Source organism: Podarcis gaigeae (genome assembly GCF_964106915.1).
Source record: "Podarcis gaigeae genome assembly, chromosome: 3".
In the NCBI taxonomy this organism is placed as follows: Eukaryota; Metazoa; Chordata; class Lepidosauria; order Squamata; family Lacertidae; genus Podarcis; species Podarcis gaigeae.
The window spans coordinates 11,896,939-11,924,499 of record NC_139680.1 but is presented as its reverse complement, the minus strand read 5'-3'; the positions used below and the strand labels follow the sequence as shown (position 1 = coordinate 11,924,499).

At 44.5% G+C, this 27,561-nt stretch overlaps 1 protein-coding gene and 1 long non-coding RNA gene across 8 annotated transcripts in view; one reads left to right on the top strand and one right to left on the bottom strand.

Annotated features, from left to right (window-relative positions):
* Positions 1–7,485, bottom strand: part of CTNNA1 (catenin alpha 1) — a 64,797-nt gene extending 57,312 nt beyond the window's left edge. The window contains exon 1 of one of the 7 annotated variants that reach the window (XR_014561910.1): positions 6,892–7,085. The gene's annotated coding sequence lies outside the window, so the exon portion shown is untranslated. The other 6 variants (XR_014561911.1, XM_083730169.1, XM_083730170.1 and 3 more) reach the window with 6 other exon arrangements.
* Positions 7,486–14,921: 7,436 nt separating this feature from the next.
* LOC310841257 lies at positions 14,922–18,156 on the top strand. The gene is made up of 3 exons (XR_014562438.1): positions 14,922–15,600; positions 15,968–17,291; positions 17,436–18,156. It is a non-coding gene; the product is annotated as an uncharacterized lncRNA (long non-coding RNA).
* Positions 18,157–27,561: the final 9,405 nt, after the last annotated feature.

The window sequence follows — 27,561 nt, the reverse complement described above, 5'->3', positions numbered from 1 at the left end:
GAACAAAACTTAAAATTATACATGTCACTGCTGCAACCCACAAGTCAAAGACCAATGAGCTGGATGACAGTTGGGAGAAGAAAGAAAGAATAGATTTCTCTCTCAAGTGGATTGCATAGGTTGATCTATGAGGAATTAATGTGTTGATGGTCTTGACTGAACAGCAGGATAGACACCTTGTCATTCCTACCACGATTCTTAAGTGCTGCAATAAAAACACAGCAGCAGCATCCTTTCTGTACTCGCTGGAAACCCTCAGAGAACACACATTCAAGTTTCATGAAAAAGAAGACAGGGACTGACAACAAATGCAGTGCAGCTGGGACTAAGACAGCCCTTCGTATTTTACACAATAGCTACATCCACCATTAACATAGGAAGACAAACAAGGATTTCCTCTCTCTGTTCTCACAAACTCTGGAAACAACGTGGTACTTTCAATGCTTTAAGAAGCCCTTCTTTAACTCCTTCCAACTATCCAGTTCCACATTACATGGCACAGTAGAAAACAGATTATTTGGCTTTACACTCTCCAGAACAGACACAGTCAATAATACAACCAGTTCTGCATCCACATACTGTATGTTTTCCATAGCCAAGTATATAGAAAAAGCTGACTACAACATCACTGCTTAAGTACTTTTTAGTATATTACCTTACCACCTCATGATTTGACCCTGACCACAGGTACAAATCTTTGATATGTGGGAACAGGTAACACATTCTCTCCACTCTGATCAGTACAAAGACTCCACTATCTTATCACAACATGCTTGCACAGCAGGGGGTGGAAAAAGGATAACTCCTTAAACTGTAGCTATTATTATGGTTTAGAGGCCAGGCAAGTTTCAAGCTAGGATTTTGTGATATTTTGGTTGGTGTAATAAATAAATTGCCCTACTATGGTTAAAAAAAAATCCATAATGACATTCATGCATTAAAGACGTCTCTAGCAATCACAGTTACAGACACAAACTTTAAAATCCAGTGAGAATATGCTCAACTGAATGTGAAATGGGAGATAATCCAATTCTGATAATGAGACATGAATCCTTACTGCTACACAGTCACAACCCAGAAACTGATCAAATTCAATAATTTGCCAAAAACTACACTATACTGCTGTAATGCATACAAATGATGGTGGCTTAAGAGTCATTGTAAGGAGTGATAGCGTGCAATGCTTATTTTATCTGTCACAAACCACATGAATTGTTTTTAGGACCTTGAGCAACAGGTGCCATTTGCAATACAGGCATGACTTCCCAAAGCTTCCTACTGTTTTGCCATTTTGCTAAAAGTACGGACCTCCCGAACCAATTAAGTACTTAACCCGAGGTACTACTGTATTTCTTCATTTATAGATCGCCTTTCCACTAAAGAGCTCGAGGCACTGTACATGGTTCTCCTCCTGCCCCATTTTATCTTCACAACAGCCTTTCGGGAAGTAGATTATGCTAAGACCCAAGGTTACTCAGTGAGTAGGGATATGAACCCTCATCTTCTGAGATATGAGCCCAACAATCTAACCACTAAACCATATTGGCTTCTATCAGGGAGAAAGAATCTGTGCCACAGATTTCACAATGAAATCAGCTCACAGTATCAGTTTAAGAGGAAGGCAATGGTTGCTGAAAAGGAATATCTGTGCAGTGATGTCATCTTTTCACTCAAGAGTCTCAAACTTTTGTTCTCCTATGCTGCTTCCATTCCAGTCAGAGAGAATACGGGGGGGACGGGGGACGGGACGGGACCACCTCCAATATTGAATAGAGCAATGCATCAGTTTTGGCAGGAGGCCTAGATGACAATTAAATGACTGCATTAATGCAAGTACTGTACTTGTCTGGCAGACTACATACCAGACATTAATCATCCTATCCAAAGAACTTTGACTACACATCACACACATATTCTAGGCAGTGCCTCCAACAAATAGTAAAAAGGAAAGAAAGAATGGCAACACATCCTCTTAATGCTGACTGATTCCGTAGAGAAGCAGTTGTAGGGGGACAAGAGAAACCAGTTATTCCAGAAAGAACGCATATATGCAAGTACACCCTAAAATTACACTGCCTAGCAATTTTATCCACCCATGACATAACTTTTAACATTACCTGTCCCTCCTGTTTGCCCTAACAGAAAATGTGGAATCACAGTATGGCATTTGTAATTGGGGGTAGGAAACTAAATTTCCAAGTAGGTACACCAAAATGAGCAATTCTACGCATGCATGCAGGAATAAAGCTTACATGAATTTAATAGAAGTGATTTAAAAAGTAATGTTGTACTGGATATGGCTTGATACATCCAAAAAAACAAAAATCCTGTTCAAAATAAAGACACCTTTACCAAAGAGGTCAGAAGAAACTGCTGAGGCTCATTTCTCCCTTATTAGGATTGGCTCCCTCCCTCAAGTAGCAGAATTTTAATGAGTCCGTTTGTACTAGCACCTTTCTGCTAAAATTAATGTAGCAATCACCTCCATAGTGTTAGAAACTGGGATATGAAAGCTAGGAGCTAAACGGCACCTTAAATCTAGGTTATGGGCACAACAACAGAATGTCTAGGCACACTTTTTTATAACAAGAATACAAAGCTGAAAATGGATGAACTGCAGCTAAAATACAATGTTCATTTTCTACATGGTCTAGTAGTCCTTACCCCCCCCCCCAACATTCTTAAAAGGGCCTCTAAAATCACAGGCCTCTAAAACTTTTGACACTGGTGAGTCAGATGATAATAGTATGCCAGCTTCAACTTTTTGCAGACAGACCAAAATACCAGAGATTGACACATAAATTTTCAGTTCCAATGGATGTTTATAGTGTTTTACAATATACACCCAAGTTGGAAGAGGAAACAAAATCTCTTGTCCTAATCTGTCTCTCAACTCAGAACACTGCCCACTAACTTTATGTCAAGTAGTACTTACTCCACACTTTAGAAGTCTGCAATACAATGTATCTGCTATCATGTTTCAATCATAAAAAACTTTCATCTTTTAAGTATGGTCCTCCCCAACATCCTGTCTCCCACACCCATTGTAACAGTCACAGAGGTAAGAAAATGTTGCCTAACATATAATGGAACGATGCAGAAACAAAATCAAATTTCAACCTGACTTGGAAATATTTATCCTATGATATGAATAGTTCATATTCATATATGAACGAATCCTGTTTCTTGCTCCCCAAATCTCTTTCACTAGGTACAATTCAGAACCTAAGTTTTGTGCGCTATTTTCAATGATACACAGTGGTGTGTACATTGGGCAGTATGCTGCAAAGGAAAAGTTGATTACTCTGAAAATGGATGCAGCCAGGGCCAAATCTGAACCAGAATGAATTTTTAAGAATCCAAAAAACAGTTGAAAGCAAGCCGTTCTGCAAAGAAATGCCAAGAAAGGTTTATTTCCTTTTCAGAGAGATTTCTTGAACAAGAAGGGACGTAACAGTGTTCTCAGACTTAAAGTTCCCTTTGTGCCAAAGACACAAGCGGAGGACAGACTCCTTATCTCCAGGGAAGAAAGCAAAGTGTGTTTGCTAATTTGTGCTATAGGAACAGCACAGAGCTGCTTCTAGGTGCCTCAATATCACAAAATCCCAATCACACCTATGAGAAGTAACCACAGGGTTGAGATACAGTTGCTTCCCACATCAGCATTTCTGAGGGTGCTGGTGATACCATGGAAATTAGTCAAATAATCTGGGCAACCATGCGGTTGCTCCTTTTAGGGGTTATTGAAGTACAGTAGTGTGCTGGCAACAAAAGCTGCCCCCTACAGCTTCAGCAAAATATGAATCTCCCTGAATTTCATATAATTCCTGCACAGTACCCAAAAAGACTTCAAAGACAAGACACCAAAGCCCTCACCCCACCCTGGATTTCATCGTTACAATACATCAAAGCCTTCTTAGATTCCATTAACCTCTTCTCAATGAAAGTGAAGGTACTCAAATGGGACATTCTTTCCTTCTCCACTTCCCACTCCCTTCCTGTGTGTTGAATTAGAGATTGTAAACTATCTGGGTAGGGACCTGTCCTACCTGTTTTTACTTCATAATCGTTCGTCATGTTGTCAAACCTGCAACTGTGTTGAACAAATTAGCGGTTGGTTTAAAACCAGTCAACTTCACAGTGGCTTTCTAAAAGTGGCTTCTTTGAAAAACTAACCATGTACATTGATGCAACACAATTAGCAATACTCTTTCTATTGGAAGTAACAATTAATTAGATTTGAACTATACCAATGTCTAGGAGTGCAACTAATGTTCCTGCTACGCAAGCCAGGCCAGAATTTGGGGAGCTAAAGTTAGTCATCACCCAGAAGGTAACCCTGTGTACAGTGTTTTATAACAGTTATGTTCAATTCTCAAAACACCTGTAACTTTTACTCAGTGGTTCTATAAACAAAGTGAAAAAATGAGACACTGTCTCCAAGAAGTATAGAACAGGTGAAACCTACATAATCCATGGGATCCCAGGAACAAAATATTAACACGTATTACTGTATTCCAGTATTATACAATTTAGCAAGATATGGATGAGGCTAGCATCCTCTGAGCTTATGCATTCCTTCTACCCCTCCACTAAGGAGTTTGGAAGCTTTCACTTCTGCTTTTGGTTAATTGCAGTTTCTCATGTTGTCCAGACCCGTCACTGTGGTTAACATTAAACACTTCGTTTCAAAGAAGCCACTTCAGATACAGTGGTATGAAGCTGACTGGTTTGTTAACCACTAGATAATTAACCAAAGTTTAAAATCTAATACTGTATGCCAAACCACGGTTAAACAAAAAGCATTTTAACTCCTCCTCGGTGGGAATGGTGGGAGGGAGCACACAAGCCCAGGAGGAGGCTAGGCTTGTTCATAATTTACTAAACCATGTTTTAGGTGACATTGGGAGTAACCATTATGTGCTACACTCTTCTTCTGGGATTTATCGTATCAATAACAATTTGACATATGACAAACATAACTTATTGCTTAATGTGCTACTTTAGAACTGTATTCTCTAAGATTATGCTCATGTTTACAAAACACTATATTGTAAGAAAAATTGTTTCTAAAGGAAAATGTACCACATGATAAAGCACAACAAAAAGGCAAGGCTCTTAAAATATGCTTTTAGATGTAGTTTTGTAATTTAAATGGAAGTGAGTTCAATAATATGAAATCCTACTGTTATGGCACTGCAGCGGTTATATGACAGAGTTCTGGGAGGTACAATATTTGCTGTTCATAAACAGCAGCTGGGATTGCAAAGTAACTCTGCACTCCTGCACCAGTTCTTTACACCTTAACTTCCACAAATGGGTCCTTAATTTCTGGCTGGCCTTGGTCACAAAGTCAAAAATTGTGCTTGCCCACTCCTGACCCTTTTCCAAGGCAAAAGGGAGACTCAAAAGGCTGCCCACTGCTCAGATAAGTACAGTAGCTCTGAACACCTTGGCCAACCAACAACCACATACCCCGCAATTCATACAGTATTTGTTTTTTATTCTAGAACAGGAAACGACAGCTTGGGGGGCGGGGCGGTGCTTGCTGATCTGGCTATTATCCAAATTTGTAATGGTTCAAGTCACCAATCAGCAACCAAGCTTGGTGGGTGACTTTGCCCCAACTTTTGTGTCCGGATTTCCACTTCTTGAAATATGGCAACCCTACCCTAACCTACCTCATACACATCAACCTATCTTAAGTCCTCAGGGCAGAGTGAGTTGCGGCTTAGTCCAAGCAAACTTGCCCAGGATTACAGTACTATATAAATACTTTCTGAACACTTCACATGCCACTTGTTCCTTCCTACAAAAAATCAATACAACATATGTTACTTGCGGCACAGATGCTTGTAGCCCAACAATGGAACTCATCCTGGCTATTAACAGGAGACAGATTGGATTTATTAAATTATGGGATGTTTTGCTAATGGGCAAATTAACGCAACGCATGTGAACTAAACCAAGATTGAGAAAAGTAAATTTATGGCAGGCGGCCACGGAGTTTGAAAAAACACACACGATCCGAACACTACTATTGACGCACACAAGATCTCGATTGTCAATGTTTATCAGATCACCCTAGGCTTATAATTGGATTTAAGGAGAAAAGGTGTGTCGGGAGGCTACAGGAGGAGTTTGCTGATTCAAGGTGAAGTCAAGCAGAGAAGCAAAAAAAGCTTGCTTTTTTCTTTACTCTTAACTTCCTTCCGTAGCTGATGGGGCGCAAGTACCCCTCCACTGCTGTGCATTTGCACATTTCGCCACACACACACACACACAAGTGGGCAAAAAAACACCAATATAAAAAAAAAACCCCAGAGATAAAGCCTGGGCGAAAGAAAGGAGAGCCAAACCCCTACTTCCTCCTCAACTAACTACTGGGGAAGAAAAGAAAACCAGATCCTCTCTCTTTTGTGTGCTTCCTCCCTCCCATAGATAGCAGCTCACAAATCCCTGGAATGAGGGCGCCGCCCAGAAAGGGGGGGGGAGGGGAAGAGAGGAAAAGGCCTCGAGCGTCTGAGTGGATTATCTCCCCCCCCCCATTCACACGCACGGCAGTTCCGTGTCCCACTTCGAAGGGGAGCGAGAGAATATATCCAGGGCAAGGGGGAAAGAAGGGGCGCCGCGCCAAGGCCGCCGCCGCCGCCCTTTTAAAGCCACCTTCGGAAGTTGAAAGTTTCTAACTCGGCCTGAGGAGGCCCAGGCGGGCGAAAAGTGGCGACGCCTGAGTGGAAAGTTACCTGAGGCGGGCCGCTCCTCCTCAGGGGAACGTTATTTACCTCAGAAAACCCACCCAAACCTTCCGCACCGGGGGCGCTTATTTACCTCAGGGGAAGAAAAGAAAATAAACTCCCCTCCCCCCCCCCCCACATCCCGACCCCTCACCCGTGAAGTACCGGCCGCTTTGACTCCCGTCCGTGTGGGCCTTTCGCTCGCCGCCGCCGCCGCCGCGCCCTGTCCCGAGCCGAGCCACGGAGTCTGCGAAGGAGGCGGCTAGGGAACGGGCTCTTCCGGGCGCCTCCCCCCCTCTTCTCCGCCGCCGCCGCCTCCCGGCCTGGCTCTTCCCAGCACCGCCCTCCGCAACGACGCCGGCTCTTCCCAAGCGCCGCCCTCGGCCCGTCGTCCGGCCGGCTGTTCCCCGGCACCGCCCTCCGCCTTGCAGGCCGCCTACCTGAGAAGGTAACGAAATTTACCTCACGCAACACCTGACGGAGCCGCGCACCTGGTTTGTGTGAGGAGGAGATTCCGCCTCAGCTGGCAAAGTTTTCAGGGGAGAGTTCGTTGGGATTCCGGTCACATGGCGAAACTGCTTTGGTTTCGCTTTATCCTAGGGGGGGAAGGCGGGCGCGGACTTCCCGCCCAAGGGCTACTTTTGTTGTGTGTCTTCGTCGCATATATCCCCATATAAGGGGATATATGGTCTTTGGCCTCGGGCGAGGTGCAATTAAGCCGCTTCCGGGATGGGCCCGTGATCTCATTCGGGTGCTGAGAACTCCGTTGGATCGGCCTTTCCTCATTTGCGTGGAAAAGTTTCGTCAGCGTGAGCGAAACCCTGCATGACCTCACTGCTGCTTCTCAAGAATTAAGACCTCGGCTCGCTGCAGAAAAGAAATCACCCGTAAAATAATAATAACAACAATAATGAAAGCAGAAACATCACCTTGCCAACAAAGGTCTGTACAGTGCTACCTCAGGTTACATACGCTTCAGGTTACAGACTCCGCTAACCCAGAAATAGTGCTTCAGGTTAAGAACTTTGCTTCAGGATGAGGACAGAAATCGTGCTCCGGCGGCGCAGCGGCAGCAGGAGACCCCAGTAGCTAAAGTGGTGCTTCAGGTTAAGAACAGTTTCAGGTTAAGTACAGACCTCCGGAATGAATTAAGTACTTAACCTGAGGTAGCACTGTAAAGTTAAAGCTATGGTTTTCCCAGTAGTGATGTATGGAAGTGAGAGCTGGACCATAAAGAAGGCTGATTGCCGAAGAATTGGTTCTTTTGAATTATGGTGCTGGAGGAGACTCTTGAGAGTCCCATGGACTGCAATAATAATAATAATAATAATAATAATAATAATAATAATAATAATAATAATTTGTACCCTACCCATCTGGCTGGGTTTCCCCAGCTACTCTGGGCGGCTTCCACAAAGACCAAAAATACATTAAGATGTCACACATTAAAAACTTTCCTCAACAGGGCTGCCTTAAGATGTCTTCTGAATGTCAGGTAGTTGTTTATCTCTTTGACATCTGATGGGAGGGCGTTCCACAGGGCGGGTGCCACTATCGAGAAGGGCCTCTGCCTGGTTCCCTGTAGCTTTGCTTCTCGTAATGAGGGAACCGCCAGAAGGCCCTCGGCGCTGGACCTCAGCGTCCGGGCAGAATGATGGGGGTGGAGATGCTCCTTCAGGTATACTGCAAGAAGATCAAATTCTTAAGGAATTCAGCCCTGAGTGCTCACTAGAAGGACAGATCGTGAAGCTAAGGCTCCAATACTTTGGCCACCTCATGAGAAGAGCAGACTCCCTAGAAAAGACCCTGATGTTGGGAAAGATTAATGGCAAAAGGAGAAAGGAACGACAGAAGACAAGATGGTTGGACAGTGTTCTCAAAGCGACCAGCATGAGTTTGACCAAACTGTGGGAGGCAGTGGAAGACAGGTGCGCCTTGCGTGATCTGGTCCATGGAGTCACGAAGAGTCAGACATGACTAAACAACAACAATATGTGGCAAAGTATACCGCTACCTGGCTAAGGGACTTCTAGACCAGCATCAGAGATGAAATTTGACACACGCAAAGCCCACAATGCACCTACTGCTCGAAAAGTCTAACAAGTGGACATTTTAAACACCTGACTATCAGAATGCGAGGCATGAAGCTCACCAGTAACAGCTGCTCAGCCCTACTCCCTTGCCTCAAAGGACCTTAGGAGACCATTGTTGCCTGGAGACAGCCAGCTGCCAGCACGGGAAAACTTGCATCCCTTGTGGGCTGAGTACAATCAAGCTGCTCAGCCCCAGTCTCTTGCCTCTGAGGATTTTGAAGGGAGTTGCAAGGGCAGGAAATGCTGCCTGCACAATCCTGCCTCCATATGGACACCATATAATTTCTTTTCCCGTACTAGACTTGAGTGTGATTTTATTTTGAGATTTGTTTATTTGGGGGGGGGGGTAAGTTCTCAGGGCTATTGAATATTCTATATAATATTCTATATAAATTATTGTTGAGGCCAGAATTCTGGCGCAGAGCATTCAGAGCTACATATGGGACAGAAAGTTGTGTTGTGAGAATTATATTTCCTCTTCACACCATTGAATCACAGGCTTGAATTGGGGAGAAAGGCAGCCAAGAAAATGTATCTTTGCCTGCCAAATGCAAGCTTAATTTACTTGTGTGCATATGTGTGCTTCTCTATATACCCACAGAAATGTCCTGGCTAGTTCACCAGTGATAATTTATTAACTGATGGTGAGAATTTAGCCTTCGTGGTAGGCTAAAATTGATCAGTTACAGAATCTGGCTCCTGTCTTGGTCTGAAGCAGCTAACCAAGGCAGCCTACTCAGGGACACAAACATAACCACAGACCAAGAGTCACCTGAAATGCTTTAGATATCCAAGAAAAATATATAAAGATTTAGTAGTCTGCATGATTGTTACATGAGCCTATAATTTCTACAAAAAAATGTACGCACTGGACTATAACTAATACGGTGTATGCACTATACTGTATTCAGAGCTTTGCATGAGCATAATTTGGAAGAACACACTCTTACATTTCATCTCTCTGCTACTAAAGTAATATAATTTTGAGATAAATTAAGAAGGACGCAGTTGGCAAAGCTGGCAGTAAAAAAGGAACAAGTGGAACACCTAGCTGGGCTACTAACATAGCCAGCTAGAAAATAGGATTTCTACTTGGTGCTAAATGCCGAGCTAAAACAGACTACATAGTATAATTTCTGGCTTACACTCTCCTATATGTTACTTTTAAAAGCTAAAGTAAGGTTCTCTAGGCACATGAGGATCAAAAACGGCACTGGAATTAGGCTCCCATTGTAACCAAGTCTATTCAGAAGTAAGTCCTATTGAATTCAATTGGGCTTACTCACCCATCGGTGAGACTGGGATTTCAACATCCTTGCTTTACTAAGACTGGATCAAATGTTTAAGCTTCACCTGTTATAGGTGATGCAAATAGCCAAAAGAAGTATAGGTACGCCACTCAGTGCACACATGAATTGTTTCCAGAGGAGTTTGCGTGTGCCAAACCAGTCGCTAGTTTTTCAGTGCCCTGAACCAACAATAGCTGAAGCTCACAGTTACAATAGCATGTTAGTTAGAAGCAGTAACAGCTTTTTCCGCAGTTCATGCCAACCTAACAGCACCCCTGAGAACATGGCATAACCATAGTGCCAATAATCATGGTACTGTATCTTATCACATTAACTTCTGGGCAATGACAGTGCTATAGCAAGGCAACATCCCAGGAATAGCACCAATCTATGACAGTACCTGCTCTCTCCAGACTATAGCCTGTGAGTAGCAGAAAACACAGCTCTCCCCCCCCCACTGCTCCCTATAATGCAAACCACATAGCTAGTAAAAAAAAACCAAAACAAAAAACCTTGTTAATACAGCATAGGAGAGGTGCTCAGGACCATTAGGACAATTGTCCTCATGCCTGGTAGTGGTGGCCACAAACCACAGCAGTACCCAATTTAGCAGTGTGGACAGTTCCCCCACACAGGGCACCAAGCCGAGGAGGTGCAACATTGAGAAGCTCCAGGGTAAGTCCACCCCTTGTTGTTTAGTCGTTTACTCGTGCCTGACTTCGTGACCCCATGGACCAGAGCACTCCTGGCACTCCTGTCTTCCACTGCCTCCCGCAGTTTGGTCAAACTCATGTTGGTAGCTTTGAGAACACTGTCCAACCATCTCGTCCTCTGTTGTCCCCTTCTCCTTGTGCCCTCCATCTTTCCCAACATCAGGGTCTTTTCCAGGGAGTCTTCTCTTCTCATGAGGTGGCCAAAGTATTGGAGCCTCAGCTTCAGGATCTGTCCTTCCAGGGAGCACTCAGGGCTGATTTCCTTCAGAATGGAGAGGTTTGATCTTGCAGTCCATGGGACTCTCAAGAGTCTCCTCCAGCACCATAATTCAAAAGCATCAATTCTTCGGCGATCAGTCTTCTTTATGGTCCTCCTCTCACCTCCATACATCACTACTGGGAAAACCATAGCTTTAACTATACAGACCTTGGTCGGCAAGGTGATGTCTCTGCTTTTTAAGATGCTGGAGTCCACCCCTGCCCACAGCTTTATTTCCCAACGAGGTTTTCCACCTCCTGCCTACCAGATTGGGGAGGCAGGGAGGGAGGAGGTTTTGGCCTGTTGCCACTGAAGCAAGGAGAGGGGGGATGTGGTAGTGGCAGTGGGGGATGGTGGCAGCAAAACCCCACCACCTCAGCAAAAGATCAGCCAGGAGGAGAGACCATGAAGGGGAGATGAAGGTAAAAGGCAGACCCCCCCCAAACAAAATGATTTCCCCTGGTCCCTGCAAGGACCTAGGGACAGCCCTGGAGGTTTGGTGATCCGGGTGGAGAGGCAAAGAAAAGATGCAAGAAGCTTCATGGATACATGCCAACATGCAGCTGTTTTTGAAATATATCAAAAAGATTTCTTATTTTGTGTCCTTAAAAGAAGTGTCATAAGAACACCTGTTCTGGTTTTCTTTTTGGGCTCTATGTTTTGTACCTTAACATTTTTGACAGTTTTCTTTTTTTCTTTTTTAAAGAAAATAAAAGAGTCTTGACTTCAGATGGATTTTCTTTGTAAAATTGCAGAAGACAAAAATAGTAGGGGAGGAGGGGGGAAATCACTTAAAATATAAAATAGCTGTCACCCTGTGGGAATGCGAACGAGGAAGACTTCAGAAAATGATGCATGCTATTTGAAATGTCTCATTGACTAACACAGCAGGATAACTTTAGTCAGAAAGGAAGTGCTTTTTTTTTTTTTGGTAGGATGTATAGTTAATGCAATTGAAGCAGGCTTGAGCAGAGAAATCTTTGAATACCAAATTCACCCCAAAGTTTTTCATGAAGAAATACTGTCTTTTTCGTAGGAAGTTGATTTCCTCTTATTCACAGATTTCTGGCGTGTGTGCGTTCATCGCTTTTGAGATGACATTTGATATAAAAGTTTCTACAGCAAACTCCCCGCCCCCAAACATTCATATATAACTTCATGGCAGAAGTGGGGGGGGGGGCATTGCAATCGTGACTGGCTTTTCTTAATTTGTTTTGTAACTATGAAACACTTGTAGACATACCATTCTGCTGCTCAGTCCTTTATTGTCGTGTCTGATGCCTGCCAAAGTTGGATCAGTGGGGAAAGCCAGAATACAGATGCATCCAGACAATTCAATTCAATGTATCCAGACCTTTCAAACCAAGCAAGCCTCTGTTCACGTTTGAATGGCAAGCAGTATCATGAACTATGCAGAAGTTCATGCCTGTGTTTGAGGAGGTAACATGAGTTTCATAATGCTTTGAAGCTATGTTTCATATCCTCCTAAGTCTGAACTGACTGACACTACCCTTGGGTAACCTCTTCCATATATAGTCTTATGAGGTAGGGACAGCTATCTTCAGGCTTGAGTGAGTCACTTATTATTTTACTTGATTCCTTGTGGCCTATCAGTCTTGTTTTAAATTGACCAAGTACAACATGCTAGATTCATTTCAATCAGGGTTTAGGCTCGGTTTTGGCACAGAAACTGCTTTGGTCACCCTGTTTCATGACTTTTCTTGGGGGAGAGACAGTAATAACAACAACAACAACATATTATTTATACCGCCACTCTGGGAGGCTTTCAACAAAATATTAAAATAACAATAAAACATTAAACATTAAAAACTTCCCTAAACAGGTCTGCCTTCTAAAAATCAGATAGTTGTTTATTTCCTTGACATCCGATGGGAGGGCGTTCCACAGGGCGGGTGCCACTACTGAGAAGGCCCTCTGCCTGGTTCCCTGTAACTTTGATTCTCGCAGTGAGGGAACTGCCAGAAGGCCCTTGGAGCTGGACCTCAACCCAACACCTCCCAACAGATGGGCAGGGTTTGTGACACTGCACGAGACTTCCTGGCCAGGGCCACCCACCGGCTATAGGGTGGCTGTCATCCTGCCCCCAGCTTGGCAGGACAATGGGCTGGGTGTGGGGCGAGGGCCAGGGAAAAGGGGGCCGATGCTTCGGCGAAGCCTCACTTTGTTCTTCCCACTCCAGGGTACCAATTAGTTTCTGGGCCCAATTCAAAGTCCTGGTTTTGACCTATAAAGCCTTAAACTGCTCAGCAACACAAGGCCTTAAGGACCGCCTCTCCCCATATGAACGAACCTGGACCCTGCAACAATCATTTCAGGCCCTTCTTCATGTGTCTCCTCCACAACAGGTCGGTAGGGTGGCAACATGAGAACAGGTATTTCCTGTGGTGGCTCCCCATTTGTGGAATTCCGTCTCCGGGGAGGCTTCTGGTTGTGGTTGTATTAGGTATTTTATATTTTTATATCTTAAGCTGCCCTGTCATCTTCGGATGAAGGGCAGAATATAAATTTAATCAATAATAATAATCATACTAAGGATCTTTTAAAGGGTCAACATAGATTAGTTCTGCCTAATGGTTAACAGAACCAAGTGTCAAGATCCAGCAAATACCGGTATGTTTTTTTTTTTTTAAGTGGGTTTGTTAGATTTTATATTTTTCAAGCAATACAATAACGCAAGAATCGCAGCAAGCAACAAACACTAGACAATCTATTGGAAATTAGCCAGTGGATTACCATCAGACTTATTTAAAACATGTTGGGAAAAGAAGTTTGCTTCCTCTCCTTGCAGCCTGCAATAGATGCTCTCTGTGTTCCTTTGATCCCTAGGGCTTGCTTCCAAAACCCCTGTTCTATAAATACAGAGCAGAGGATGCTGCAAGCTGTCTTCAGTTGGCAGGACTCAGGGTGATGCTTGCTCGATGCATGGTGCTTTTACAACCACACTCTCAAGCAAAAGTAGCTTACTTCGGCATTAACTTCAGTTAAGTGTACACAAACACACACACACACACACACACACACACACACTGGTCCAGGCACATTAAATCCACGTGATCTTTGCTTTACAACACCTTTACATAAAACACAAGTGACTCATCTGCCAGGGGGCATGGATCACTTAAATAACTTATACACTATAGAAATGCATGTTGTTCAGTGAAACCACAGGCGTGAAAGTTTGTAGTGATCCTAGAGGGACACATAAGCAACCATGAAGGCAGCGGCAACCAGGTCACTCCATGTAAGTGTAAAACCAGCCGCTTGACACCAGCTGATGTTATTTTTTTAAGGAGGAAAAAGTCATGCCTTCTGCTGATTGCTATTCGGTGTGATTAACAAACTCCATGGAGCCCACTGTAATTATTGAGCAAAGAATGTGGCAGCTGATTACTGGATACACTGTGTGGAAATATATGCATATGTGATAAAATAAATAACTAGACACGTCTTTCTGGTGAGTTCACAAATCCAGAATATTTCACCCTCCTAAAATGGATTGTTCTTAATGCTGGTCATGGCTGACATGCAGAGGGTTTGGGAAGAAGAAGAGTAAGAAGAGTTTGGATTTGATATCTCGCTTTATCACTACCTGAAGGAGTCTCAAAGCGGCTAACATTCTCCTTTCCCTTCCTCCCCCACAACAAACACTCTGTGAGGTGAGTGGGGCTGAGAGACTTCAAAGAAGTGTGACTAGCCCAAGGTCACCCAGTAGCTGCATGTGGAGGAGTGGAGACGCGAACCCGGTTCCCCAGATTACGAGTCTATCGCTCTTAACCACTACACCACACTGGCTCTCAAAGGAAGGGAAGGGGCAATGCATGATGTTCACACCTGACATTGAGGTGCTGCCACCCAAAGCAGCAATCCTATGTTGAGTTCTCCCTCTTCTCCTCTGAAATGTTTAATTACATGACTTGGGTACATTTAGCTGTGCTGTGATGTCATTGAATTGTACCTTTCCCTGCTAGCAGTCCCCAGTCATGGTTTGACAGCCCCCAGCAAAAGCTGCTTAACTAATGACATAACTAAGTGTGCCTAAATGTTACAGGAAGCAGGCAGGAGGTCTGAAAGACAGCTCCCATTTGTGGTGGGAGTACCGCGTGCCTCTCCAGTAACTTGCTTGCCTGAAGGTGAAACCAAGGCCAGATCTTGCACCTACCTGGGGCAGTTGTCCAGCAGTGTGCTAAATAGAGCAGTCTTATATAAATAAGGTGCAAAAGAAGGGGATTCCATAAGACTCCAAGGCAAAGGTTTGTAGGAAGTGCACAAAAGAACTAATGAATGGCAAAAAGAAGTCCACAATCACAATATTAAGCCTCATTAATATCATTTCAGGCTTAAAAGAGCACCCTAATCATCTATGTTCATTCTTTAACCAATGTGTCCCATTATGGAACTTCAGCAGTTGTTACAACAACCACAGCAAGATCTGAAACATTCAAAACTTCCTTTAAATATAAAAGAAAGCAAAGCGTTATTTCATAGTACGTTTTTGCAGTCACCATTAAGAAAGATGCATTAGTGGGTGGTAGTGGTGCTGTGGGTTAAACCACAGAGCCTTGGGCTTGCTGATCAGAAGGTCAGCTGTTTGAATCCCCGTGATGGAGTGAACTTCTGTTGCTTGGTCCCTGCTCCTGCCAACCTAGCAGTTCGAAAGCATGTCAAGTGCAAGTAGATAAATAGGTACCGCTCTGGCGGGAAGCTAAAAGGTGTTTCTGTGCGCTACTCTGGTTCGCCAGAAGCGGCTTAGTCATGCTGGCCACATGACCCGGAAGCTGTACGCCGGCTCCTTCGGCCAGTAAAGCGAGATGAGCGCTGCAACCCAGAGTCGTCCGCGACTGGACCTAATGGTCAGGGGTCCCTTTACCTTTACATTTGTTTCAATAAGTTTCGTGAGCAGTTTCAGCGCAACCATGGCAAATCTCGCAGCTCTATACATGACACATTTCTCCTGATTAGACAGAAGATAAAAACCATGTTTGTCAAATCATCTGATTTATCTGGGCCCTGTAACACTTTCTCAATGAATTTCCCCCTATGATTGTATGAATATTACACCATGGAGTATGGTAGTGGCAAATATTCTTGATTTCCCATGCTTGACAGATGCAAGAGTGCTGGTCCAGTGGAATTTTCTTCTATAGCTCTTCAAGCGATTGAGAGGGCCTAATTTGGAATCTCAGTGCATAATGCAAAAACAAACAGGCCATGCGAACAGTGTGGAGATTAAATCTTGAAAATAGCTCAAAGGCATGATCAGTCTTAATGAGGCAGAGATATGGTGAAAATAAAGAAGTCCAGATTGATTCCATGTCTTGATTAGAAAAGCAATACTTCAGTCTATTTTTGGTATTAAAAAAAAAGATGTTTTGGCGTGGTGTTGACTATAATGTCTTAAATTTGAGGGATGGGTTGCCAAATGCCTGCATTTAAGTTCACACTAGAATGTCCAGTTTCTTCTAGATTTGACTCTTTCTGTTTCAGCTAACGTTTTTCTACTGACGGTATTGCCATCTATAAAGTGGAGTTTATATTAGTGTGTCACACCCTCCAACATTTCTCCAATGACAATAAGGATGTTTGTGCGTGTGCAACCAAAATGGTATGAAACATCACAGGCCTAAAACTCACATCTAATATATGCAAGCAGGACAGGTATGTGGAACCTGTTACTCTCTTGATATGGGACTACAGTTGCCATCATCTCAGACTCGTGATTATTCTAGCTGGGGCTGATGGGATGTGGAGTCAAACGACATTTGGAGTGCCACAGGTCCCCCACTCCTGTTTTAACGTTCATAGAAGTTTCCACAAATATTTTGCACCTAACTAGAACCCCCTCAATCTCTCAAAAGGTTGTTTTCACATGTTTTCACATCAGTTTACCAGAACCTGCCCGCTAATAGGTGAAGTGCTAGGTGGCAGTGAATTTGCATGTGAACACGCCAGGTATTTCAGAAAGAATGTGTGTGTGTGTGTGTGCATTCTTGTGCCTAATCATATGACGCTTGGTCTCACAGTCATGGGAATATCAAGGATTCATCTCAGTGAGCTAGACAACTCTGCTACCAGAGACAATCTGATAACCAGCAGTTTTGGACCTCAAAATGGAGGCAGAAGTGTCAAATCATTCAGGAAGCTCCAAAATTCCTAACAATTTAGCACACGTATAGACCAGTGTTTCCCAACCTTGTGCCTCCAGATGTTTTTGGCCTACAACTCCCATCATCCCTAGCTAGCAAGACCAGTGGTCAGGGATGATGGGAGTTGTAGGCCAAAAACATCTGGAGGCACAAGGTTGGGAAACACTGGTATAGACCAAGGTGCCCTGATGATAATGGAAAAGTATGACTTCAGTACATCTTTGAAAATGGGATTCTGAAGACCACCCAAATATTTTTTCACCATGTGGGGAGAAATCAGCTTGGAATAGGTAGGTTGATCTTAATCAGTAAGTTGGATAGCAGAGTGAAAAAATTAGGCAGCCTATCACAAATGAATTGCCCCCCCCGGCCCCCGGTATTATTTTGACAGTACCACCTGGAAACTGAAACAGAGAACCATTTTGTTTACTTGATAAGTTATTGTGCCAGTTTAATCATTAGCTTTTCTGAAAATCCAACCCTGAATGACCCACCACATATTGTTGGACTCCAACTCCCATCCACCCCAGCCAGCAGGGCAAATGTCAGAGATGATGGGACTTTTTTAGCCTCTAAAACTATAGTTCTATCTTGCATAGTGTAAGATGGGAGGGAAATGAAGAATGGGAAGAGGACAGCCTGGGTTGTTCTGACTTGTGAGAACAGGCAGCAGAGAAAGATGATCTGAGGCCTGTTTGATTTAATATGATGGTGATGGAGATTGTTGTGTGATGTGCTTTCAGATACCTGTTTGTGAATTCTCAATAACAGAAGGGGAAAGAACAGAGGAGAAACGTTTGTGTATTAACTACCGTTTACTGTATGTCAGCCTTCCAATGATTGTTGTTAAGTATTCATGACCTAGACATCATTTTAATAATAAATATGCTTGCAGAAAAGAGCCTGTGAGAGTGTGTCATGAACGCATGTATCTAAAGATACTTTATTGGGGCAAGCAGCCTTACTCAAGGGGTTCCTGCAGTCAGGGGGAATTATCCATCAAACATGGAGGCCTGGTGATTCCCCAAGCTCCAGGTGGTTGTAAATCTGCAATAAGAGGTGCTTTAATACATCCATTTACAGTACAGCCCCCTCCCCTTCTGTGGTACCCAAATGTAAGCTCAAAATATTTGTGCATAGTTTGTCCCCATATGAAGCAAAGGTAAAGCTAAATGTACCCCTGACCATTAGGTCCAGTCGTGGCCGACTCTGAGGTTGCGACGCTCATCTCGCTTTATTGGCCAAGGGAGCAGGTGTACAGCATGACGTAGCCGCTTCTGGCGAACCAGAGCGGCGCACAGAAATGCCGTTTACCTTCCCGCCGGAGCGCTACCTATTTATCTACTTGCACTTCATGCTTTTGAACTGGTAGGTTGGCAGGAGCAGGGACCGAGCAACGGGAGCTCACCCCATTGCGGGGATTTGAATTGCCAACCTTCTGATCAGCAAGTCCTAGGCTCTGTGGTTTAACCCACAGTGCCACCCGTGTACCTTATGAAGCAAGGGAGGAATGGGCAAAGACTGAACAGAACAGGAGCAGAGATTGAGGCATCCCAAACCTTCCGTTATTTCAGTGGCTAAGCTTCTCCCAGTCATCACAAGTTACTGGCTGCATGATATTTGCAGAACCTGCTCCTGCAACCGCTGTTGTGAGTATCTTGGATGGAAGGAGAAAGGAAATAAATTGAAAGAATGGTCCACCATTCTGCTTCTGCCATATCCAGTTCCTCCTGCCTTAGCCTGAGACCAAGTGATGACTTGTTTCAATCCCCTCTTCAGGTGTGCTTTATCCTATTTGGGGTCGGAGGTGCACTGTGTATTTGGTAGCTGCCCCTTTCTCCCTTTCCCTCTCTCCATCTCCACCTCTCCACCCCCAACGCCTTTCAGTTCAGAGATTCTGCATGGAGAATGTTAATTCTTTCACTTACTTTTCCCCCAGAAGAGGAAGGAAGGAAGGAAGGAAGGAAGGAGAGGATCCTAAATTGGTGACTGAGAGAAAGACCGTATCTTAGTATGAGATGTCATCAGTAAAAAGGTAAAGGGACCCCTGACCGTTAGGTCCAGTCATGACTGACTCTGGGGTTGCGGCACTCATCTCGCTTTATTGGCCAAGGGAGCCGGTGTACAGCTTCTGGGTCATGTGGCCAGCATGACTAAGCTGCTTCTGGCGAACCAGAGCAGCGCATGGAAACGCCGTTTACCTTCCCACCGGAGCGGTACCTATTTATCTACTTGCACTTTGACGTGCTTTCGAACTGCTAGGTTGGCAGGAGCTGGGACGGAGCAACGAGAGCTCACCCCGTTGCGGGGATTCGAACCGCCGACCTTCTGATCGGCAAGTCCTAGGCTCTGTGGTTTAACCCACAGCGCCACCTGCGTCCCCATGTCATCAGTATGAGGACCCTAATCCTCAACTGTCATAATGATGGGTATTTTCAGAAACGTCCCAAGAGCTTCTGTTTTTAGTTTCACACCAGGAATTGCATAATCCTGCAAATTCCCACCTTTCCCCACTATGCTTCTTCAAGCTGCAGCAAGCTAAAATGCAGATCGGATGTGACTCTCAGATGCTTCAAATATATATAACACAGGGCTCAAATCCATGACTTTGAGATTAAGAGCCTTATGCTCTTGCTGACAAAGCCATCCTCCAATCCTATATTCTGAGCTAAAGCATTCCAGAAGAAAATAAAATATTAAATATACTTTCAAAGCAACATAACGAACCGGAAAGCAAAATGTTTTCTCAAGGATTTCAAAACAAGACATTACAAATGAAGGTGGAGTGTAGAATACACATTTAATGTAGCAAAGTTGACAGTTGTTTATCTTCAACATTTCAAAATAAAGCATTACTAAAGGAGGTCTAATATAGAATACACATGTAGAACAGCGTAATTAGCCAGAGAACACAATATTATCCTGAACATAAAACGATCTGCTCCTTTTGCTGCCAATGGTGGTTCATGGCAGGCAGGGGCTGTGGAAACATGGAACTGATGACCCGGGTCTGCACTAAGAGACCCAGTGCTGGACAGAGAAGCAGAGAAACTCTAAGATGATATGGCACTAATACTTGGTGCATTGCTGAGGTGCTGCTGAGGTACTTCATGGAACAGCTGACTAACACACACTGAGACCCTATCCTTCCGTGGATTGTCTTACCAGAGTGGTGCATGCTCTGGTTATCTCCCGCTTGGACTACTGCAATGCGCTCTATGTGGGGCTACCTGTGAAGGTGACCTGGAAACTGCAACTTATCCAGAATGCGGCAGCTAGACTGGTGACTGGGAGTGGCCGCTGAGACCACATAACACCAGCCCTGAAAGACCTACATTGGCTCCCAGTACATTTTCGGGCACAATTCAAAGTGTTGGTGCTGACCTTTAAAGCCTTAAACTGCCTCGGCCCAGTATACCTGAAGGAGCGTCTCCACCCCCATCGTTCAGCCCGGACACTGAGATCCAGCTCCAAGGGCCTTTTGGCAGTTCACTCTCTGTGAGAAGTGAGGTTACAGGGAACCAGGCAGAGGGCCTTCTTGGTAGTGGTGCCCGCCCTGTGGAACGCCCTCCCATCAGTTGTCAAAGAAATAAACAACTATCTGACTTTTAGAAGACATCTGAAGGCAGACCTCTTTAGGGAAGTTTTTAATATTTGATGAATTATTGTATTTTAATATTTTGCTGGAAGCTGCCCAGAGTGGCTGGGGAAGCCCAGCCAGGTGGGCGGGGGTATAAATAAAAAAAATATTATTATTATTATTAACTGGCAAAAACTCTGAACAGGAGCACTCCTGCAAGGCGGCAAAGGTACGCCGCAACTTTTTTTGTTGCAGATCCCACTTGCAATGTCAACGAGGTTCTCCTCGATGTTCCAGCGAAGCCTAGTTATAGATTCAGCAAGAATACTGTGCATAGCTGCCCCCGTGGTAAAGTGAAATTATGGTGTGCCTGCTTTTCTTATTTTACTGCCACACTTTTGAAGGATCGTCTCCAATTACAGCCTTGATGCCACCTTAGGATTGATGCCTTCTTAGGATTCCCGCTGTGTGCTCTTTTTACATTATGGCTTTATCCACTGCTATTTTATTTCATATCTCAGTTCCCTACCTTCCTGTCTTATTGATTCATAAATATGTATTAAGAAAAGAGTAAAAAATTATTATAGCACTTCCAGGAAAGAATGGGGCGCATGATGCATATGCCCATGTTTGCGAGAGTGCTGTGCATTGCCCCTCAGCCATTTCTACCAACCTCTCCGTTCAATATGAGTTGTCAGCCTGCCCTGAGCATGGAAGAACAGATATGTCCTTGTGCAAATTTTCTTGGTGCCCTCCTACCCATGGGAAGGTTTGCATTTGTGCACCAGTGTGGCATTATGTACAGCTCATGTGCTGTACACCTTGCCGCCAAAGGTCCATATAGTTAAAGCTATAGTATTCCCAGTCGTGACGTATGGAAGTGAGAGCCGGACCATAAAGAAGGCTGATCGCCAAAGAATTGATGCTTTTGAATTCTGGTGCTGGAGGAGACTCTTGAGAGTCCCATGGACTGCAAGAAGATCAAACCTCTCCATTAAGGAAATCAGCCCTGAGTGCTTACTGGAAGGACAGATCCTGAAGCTGAGGTTCCAGTACTTTGGCCACCTCCTGAGAAGAGAAGACTCCCTTGGGAAAGGTGGAGGGCACAAGGAGAAGGGGACGAGATGGCTGGACAGTGTTTTCGAAGCTACCAACATGAGTTTGACCAAACTGCGGGAGGTAGTGGAAGACAGGAGTGCCTGGCGTGCTCTGGTCCATGCAGTCACGAAGAGTCGGACACGACTAAACGACTAAACAACAACATGTGTTTTTGCAAACCTAATGTGCCATATTGTTTGAGAGCTCCAAATCTAATTGTTTTGGTTTTCTATAGCTTCGTGAGTCACCTCATCTTTTTTTCTCTGGATGTCCCTATTTTCATGGGAGAAGTGTTGGAACGTATGGAATAGGACGCCCCTATTTTCGCCGGAGAAATGTTGGAGGGTATGCAGCCAGTGCTATCAAGTCATGAGCTGCGGTACAAAACCAGGTTACCTTTCCCACCATCTGGTGCTGAGTGTCGCAGCTGAGACAGCCTTTCTCCTCTCCCAACTGCCCGACACAGGACTTTATGGGGAACATCTCATCCTGAAGGAAGGAGAGAGGAAAGGCAAAACGACCGGCTACCATCTACTCAGTGAATCAGTTGAAGTGGCCTCTGCCTCCCCCAAACCCTATTGCCATCACAGAGCTACTTAAAAGGATCTTGCCCTGAAGAAAGAAAATATATTGCTTTCCAAAAGCCTTTTCCTTGTAGCTTGTCTCAGCGTGCACCAGATGTTGTTCTGCAGCCAGGCAGACTGGGGCCTTTAGTACAGAGCAACAGCTCCATAGACCACATGCCCCATAGATATCAGGCAGCCACTGGCAGTTAAGGCTTTCCATTATCTATTAAACACACCTTCTTAAAAAATTGCAAGGCTCTCAAAGAGTTGAGTCTGTCAATATTCACTGACAATATTTGAGGATGGTATTTTACGAGAATGGTAGAGCTTATCTTGTATTTTCTTTTAATTTTGCACATTCCTATTGTACTGTTAAATTTTTAGTGATCCGTAATTTTTCCAAAACCCTTTAACTGATGCTTACAGTGGTACTTCAGGTTACATACGCTTCAGGTTACAGACGCTTCAGGTTACAGACTCCGCTAACCCAGAAATAATACCTCGGGTTAAGAACTTTGCTTTAGGATGAGAACAGAAATCGTGCTCCGGCGGCACGGCAGCAGAGGGACGCTCCATTAGCTAAAGTGGTGCTTCGGTTAAGAACAGTTTTAGGTTAACGAATTAAGTACTTAACCCGAGGTACCACTGTATTGGGTTTTTTGTAACCAGCTTCATGAGGTTCTCCTGAGAAGTGCTATATAAATGGTTTAAACCAACAAACCAACACTCTGTTGTAGCCCAACGAAGGGATACTAGAGAAGAAACAGCTGCAACGTGATTTCACAAAGCCTGACCTTTGAGTGGGAAGGTCTTCAAAAGCTTCCGGATCACGTGGCCAGCATGACTAAGCCATTTCTGGCAAACCAGAGCAGCGCACGGAAACGCCGTTCACCTTCCCACCAGAGCGGTTCCTATTTATCTACTTGCACTTTTCTTAAATTTATCTTATCTTCATAATTCACTTCATCTAACTCAATGGTGCCAAGTTGTTTATACAATCTCCTTTCCCTTCCTCCCCCACAACAAACACACTGTGAGGTGAGTGAGGCTGAGAGACTTCAGAGAAGTGTGACTGGCCCAAGGTCACCCAACAGCTGCATGTGGAAGAGCAGGGAATCAAACCCGGTTCACCAGATTACGAGTTCACCGCTCTTAACCACTACACCACAGTAGCATTGATGGGGAGGGGAAATAAATCGGCTACCAGACCTCCTTTGCCCCCACCCTCACGAAGGGCCTGTGTCCCACCCTTCAAGTGAGAGGAACCTGATGGAGAAGTCTTGCTCCCCAGAACTTGAGCTGGGGCCGGTTCTACTATCAGACAGAAGAGGCATCAGATTTTGGAAGTTGTGAAAAGACAGCAAATGGTTTGCTGTTTAATTGGTCGTTCTTGTACAGTATTCTTTGCTGCCAGGGGGATGTGATTGTGGGATTTTCCAGTCAAAGAGCTTGACCGGCATTTGGTACTTTGCACTTTGGCTTGGGCGCGGGGGGTGAAGGGAGGGCTACCATTTGCTGCTCTGCCGCAGGTGGTAAATTGGCTTGGCCTGGCCTTGTCCAGTTCAGATACCTTGCTGGCAATTTGCTTCAGAGCCCGTGTTCCTTTGCAATCTAAACTGTTGGAATATCGTGGGAGGTCTATTCAATCTTGGCATCAGAAATGTGTTTCTTCTAACCCCCCTGCTGTATTATTTGTGAGTAATAGTTTTCGGTATTGAAACCATTTTAAAGGAGAATGTGAAACTTCGAAGGGGAGGGCAAAAAACCCAAACCCATAACCCTTAATATATTTCTAAAAATATTGCACCTATTATCTGTTGTAGCCCAACGAAGGGATACTAGAGAAGAAACAGCTGCAACGTGATTTCACAAAGCCTGACCTTTGAGTGGGAAGGTCTTCAAAAGGCAGGAAAAGACGACACACTTGAAAATTCTTCAGCAACTGTTTTGAGAGATTTAAGAAGCAATCTTGGCCTCATCTGAACAATAGATTTAAAGCAGTGCCGTTTTAAACAGTCATGGCTTCCCTCAAAGAATCCTGGGAGGTTTAGTTTGTTAAGGGTGCTAAGAGTTGTTAGGAGATCCCAGAATCCACTGGGAGGAAGGATCGACTTTTGAAACATTCTGAGAATTGCAGCTCTGTGAGGTCTTCCTAGCTATGTAACCAGTGCTTTTTTCCCGGGGGGGGGGCACAGGGGTACACATACCCCTAAACATTTTGTGAATCATAAGTTTGGCCTCGAATCCCCCTGAGCTCCCGTTGCTCGGTCCCTGCTCCTGCCAACCTAGCAGTTCGAAAGCACATCAAGTGCAAGTAGATAAATAGGAACCGCTCTGGTGGGAAGGTGAACGGCGTTTCCGTGCGCTGCTCTGGTTTGCCAGAAATGGCTTAGTCATGCTGGCCACGTGATCCGGAAGCTGTCTGCGGACAAACGGCGGCTCCCTCGGGCCATAGAGTGAGATGAGCGCCGCAACCCCAGAGTCGGTCACGACTGGACCTAATGGTCAGGGGTCCCTTTACCTTTAAATGCTACTCCAAGAACATCTTCAATTAAATGCAGTGTTCTGGACTTGAGGAGGAAGGCAAACTTCAGTGGAACATGCAGGAATTTAACAAATGGTATCTCTCCATTAGTTTTGATCTATTCCTCCAGAAATAAACAGTACAACAAGGAGAAATTAGGAGAAACTTTTAAGCCGTTCTGAAAGGGCCCAGGGGAGAGACATAGTGACACTCTGCCTCCATGGAAGCCATTTGCTTTCACCTCTGGTTCACACACTTTTCTCATATAATACATCACCATAGCCTTAGGAGAGAGAGAAAAAATGGCCCTCAGCAAATGTACAGCAGAAACAAACCTTTCCTTCTATGAGTCCCTGACCCCAAGCACTGATGTGACTTTAGCTTTTATTAATTAATGCAGATTTGCATTTCAAGTGTATCTTCGACGAGAAGGGATTTATGAGTCCATTTGCAGTGGCTTTGAGTAGAGAACCAAGGGGTGAAGATGCACAGTATCACCTGTTGGAAAAGGGTTTTCTTTGCCACTTAAGGGCTTTGCAAAAGTTTTATTATTTTACATGTTCCTGCCTTGCTCAGCATTCACACACAACAAGGGCTCTGTTTGTTTTTTTAAAAAGGTGTTTGCAAAGCCCCTGCAAGATTAATCATCACTTGGTTATATTGCTGGGTTGGAGAAGCCTGGGGCCTGTCAAATGTTGGATTACAAAGCCCACCATCCCTTGCCATGGGATAATGGCCAACTGTGGTTGGAGCTGATGGGAGCTGGAATCCACTGCTATCTGGAGGAGATATCCTCCTTTAAGTCTTTGGGGCAACCAGACAGAATCTCAACTTGCACTATGCACCGTCTTATTACAGTGGTACCTCGTGTTACAGACGCTTCAGGTTACAGACTCCGCTAACCCAGAGATATTACCTTGGGTTAAGAACTTTGCTTCAGGATGAGAACAGAAACTGCACAGCGGCAGCGGGAGGCCCCATTAGCTAAAGTGGTACCTCACGTTAAGAACAGTTTCAGGTTAAGAACGGACCTCTGGAACGAGTTAAGTTCTTAACCCGAGGTACCACTGTATACCACTGCCTGGGGTGAATTTAGGGCAGTGTGACCAGTTCTGCCTAGGGTTTAAAGGTAAAGGTAAAGGGACCCCTGACCATTAGGTCCAGTTGTGGCCGACTCTGGGGTTGAGGTGCTCATCTCGCTTTATTGGCCGAGGGAGCCAGCGTACAGCTTCCGGGTCATGTGGCCAGCATGACTAAGCCGCTTCTGGTGAACCAGAGCAGCGCACAGAAACGCTGCTTACCTTCCCACCAGAGCGGTACCTATTTATCTACTTGCACTTTGATGTGCTTTCGAACTGCTAGGTTGGCAGAAGCAGAGACCGAGCAACGGGAGCTCACCCCGTCACGGGGATCCGAACCGCTGACCTTCTGATCTGCCTAGGCTCTGTGGTTTAACCCACAGCGCCACCCGCGTCCCTTCTGCCTAGGGTTTAGGGTGTGCCAAAGGTGCTGCAAGCAACTTTGACACAGTGAATTGAGCAGGACAGAAGGCGAGAGGCAGGGAGGGTGCTGAATTTTGGCCTTGCGAAGGGCACTGCTGAAATTGGAAAGACCAACGTCAGCCAACAGCTGAGTCCAGGTTGAAGAAGAAGAAGAAGAAGAAGAAGAAGAGGAGGAGGAGGAGGAGTTTGGATTTGATATCCTGCTTTATTACTACCCAAAGGAGTCTCAAAGCGGCTAACAATCTCCTTTCCCTTTTTTTTTATAATAATTTTTTATTATCAATTTTTTGTTTAAATCACAATGCCAATAAAACAATACAATATAACATCTCTTAACATAGATCTTTTCACTTCTTTGGACTCCCTCGCATCTCCTGCTCCTGCGTTCCTGTTTATAAAATTTTATTCAACAAATTTATCCCCTTATTTCTAATCTTAATATCTAATTTTCCAATGTTATATCTCTAATTTTGACTATCGTTTTATTCAAGTCTTAAAAAGTTTAAATATAACCTACATATTCCAAATTTTTATCTTTTCTTAAATTTATCTTATCTTCATAATTCACTTCATCTAACTCAATGGTGCCAAGTTGTTTATACAATCTCCTTTCCCTTCCTCCCCCACAACAAACACACTGTGAGGTGAGTGAGGCTGAGAGACTTCAGAGAAGTGTGACTGGCCCAAGGTCACCCAACAGCTGCATGTGGAAGAGCAGGGAATCAAACCCGGTTCACCAGATTACGAGTTCACCGCTCTTAACCACTACACCACAGTAGCATTGATGGGGAGGGGAAATAAATCGGCTACCAGACCTCCTTTGCCCCCACCCTCACGAAGGGCCTGTGTCCCACCCTTCAAGTGAGAGGAACCTGATGGAGAAGTCTTGCTCCCCAGAACTTGAGCTGGGGCCGGTTCTACTATCAGACAGAAGAGGCATCAGATTTTGGAAGTTGTGAAAAGACAGCAAATGGTTTGCTGTTTAATTGGTCGTTCTTGTACAGTATTCTTTGCTGCCAGGGGGATGTGATTGTGG